The sequence below is a fragment of the Takifugu flavidus genome, chromosome 6 (genome assembly GCF_003711565.1).
Source record: "Takifugu flavidus isolate HTHZ2018 chromosome 6, ASM371156v2, whole genome shotgun sequence".
NCBI lineage: Eukaryota > Metazoa > Chordata > Actinopteri > Tetraodontiformes > Tetraodontidae > Takifugu > Takifugu flavidus.
This window is the reverse complement of record NC_079525.1, coordinates 14,890,178-14,892,531: the sequence shown is the minus strand read 5'-3', so window position 1 is coordinate 14,892,531 and position 2,354 is coordinate 14,890,178. Positions and strand designations below refer to the sequence as shown.

At 45.6% G+C, this 2,354-nt stretch overlaps 1 long non-coding RNA gene across 1 annotated transcript; it reads right to left on the bottom strand.

The window, feature by feature from the left end:
- Positions 1–487: 487 nt before the first annotated feature.
- Positions 488–1,472, bottom strand: LOC130527369 (uncharacterized). The gene is made up of 2 exons (XR_008951016.1): positions 820–1,472; positions 488–789 (listed from the first exon to the last, which is right to left on the bottom strand). It is a non-coding gene; the product is annotated as an uncharacterized LOC130527369 (long non-coding RNA).
- Between the last annotated feature and the right edge of the window lie 882 nt (positions 1,473–2,354).

The following is a 2,354-nucleotide window of genomic DNA, read 5'->3' as shown; positions in this document are numbered from 1 at the left end:
TTGTGGATCTTTCTTGACGCTGGTTAACTTCCATTTTGGTTATATAGGCGGTTGGTTACTGGTTACTGGTTATATATGACCCATATGCTGAAGAAGAATGCTTGATTAAAGCAGGGTTTGACCAACACATATAAATATTACACATTTTACACATGGAATATGTTTCTCTGTCCTTCATAATACAACAAACATGAGCAAATGACATTTGCTGACACCTGCTGACATCACAGCCATTAATTACATGTGTGATGATCCCACGATGTCCAGATCTCCTATATTCCTGGTAAGAAGGACGATGGCGGCCACCTGTGGATCAGGATCAGGTGCTCCACACACTGGCCATCAGCAGACAGCAGCCACACTCATGGTCCTCATAGGTGAGGCCGCTGGTCACGTGACACTCCAATAAACTAATTATTGTCCCACTCTGACTGTCAGGTTCAAACAACCTGAAACACGAGAAAAACAAATGAGGCAAAGACAACAGTTTTGAAATTTACTTGCAAGGAGAACGGAGAGATGTGCTCAGTTCCAGATCTCCAACACGTTCTGACGCACACCTCCCCCCATCCTTCTTTTATTGAAATTAGGAGGTTCCTAGTTACACAGAATTCAAATGTGTCTAAGGGAGGGGGGAAACACAAGATAGCAGGTCCCAAACAAAGCAAAAGACTGTAAATCATAATGGTGAGATTATACGTAGGTCTTCACTGATTTGATTAGCTTAGCTCACAAACAGCACATTCTTCCATATCAGACAGATTAAAAGAACACCTCCTGGGTCAGGCCCTGACCCTAACCCACCTCCTGGGTCATGACCTGCAGCTCTGTCTCCAGTCAAGGTCACTTCTCCACAGCAGCTGCATTTCTGTCGTCCTTGACCAGAGAAGTTCGAGTTGACACATCAAGCATCATGAACATTAAGCATTAGCAAATAATAAGAAACATTAAGTAATGAGAAGCAATATAACAAGAATAAAGAATATAACAAGGTAAAAGCAAATAAGAGATCACTTTAATATAATGGATCTAACACTGACCATAACTGGACAACTGAGGTGCATTTAAATCATCTGTCATTTAAATATGTCCAGTTTTCTGGCCTTTGTGTCCTTGTTCTACGACAACAGTGTTAATGATTAAAATTCCACGGTATGTTCACGCTCGCTAACGCTAGCGGGACTCTGGCATGATCCAATGTTCTTTTCTCTCTTGATGGGATGGATAAAGTGCCGTTCTGAGCTACCAGAGAGGTTAAAATCTCTCTCATAAAGTCGATCAAGTGTGCGTGAGCTTTGCAATGGTAAAGATGAGGCTGCAGTTTCATGCTAGAACACAGCAGTGATCCCACACTGGGAGCGCCTTCCTCAGCCGTGCAGACGCTTTAATTAACACACAGGTTAATTTTTTCTGTGGCCTGTGGCCCTCAGACGTCAGCTGCTCTTATTGGTAAACCAAAGCTGAGCCCCCCCCCCCCCCACCCCTTCCCTCTGTCCAGTTGCATTCTTTTTATGCTAATTTTAATTCCAGCAGGATCGGGACTGTTGAAAATTAATCGGAGTGTCACGTTAAGATGACGCAGGACACACAGCTGTTATATAACTTGTTGTGTGAGGTAGTTTAAGATTTAAGAGTCGGTCCACAGTCCACGCCGCTCCAGACTGAGCTGGTTTATATTCTCAAATACTTCAAGTAAATTTGATTTAAACAAAGCAAGAGAATGTGTTTAGTGCATGGTGTGTATAATAAAGTCTAGTCCAGAGAGACACACTGCAAGGCTGCTGCCTGTAACTCAGTGAAGGTGGACGATGATTATAGGCTAAGAGGTGCAGCTAATCCTGAGGCCAACTCTGGACCTCCAGGACCCCCTTCAGCACCCCCCCCCCCCCCACGGTGGCTCTTCAAAGAAGATGACGTGTGAGACGAGCAACCACAGCTTCGTAGGGCAGCAACTCCTTCACCAAAGTAAAGTGTAACGGTGACGTCTGAAGATTCCAGGACATCAATGAGCCGTGCAGGTCCACAAATAAGGCACGGACTCGAATGGACCTGCACGATCCTGTGTTCTGTTTCAGGCCAGTGGGCGGCGGGAGCTCGGACCGGTGAGGCCTGGGCTCTGTGGGTTCTGGGTTCTGGTGTGGATGAAACATGGAAGGTGTCCTGGTATCAGGTGCCAGGATAAGGGGACTACCAAGGTACCCTTGAGCAAGGCAGCAACCCCCAACGGCCCTGCAATGAGCTGCCTTCGCCCATAAACAGAACCAGAACCCTCCACATGACCCCGAGAGGGATGAAGCAGCTAAGAACAACATCGTTCTGCAGTATTTATCTCTTTTTAATTGTAACGAATGTAA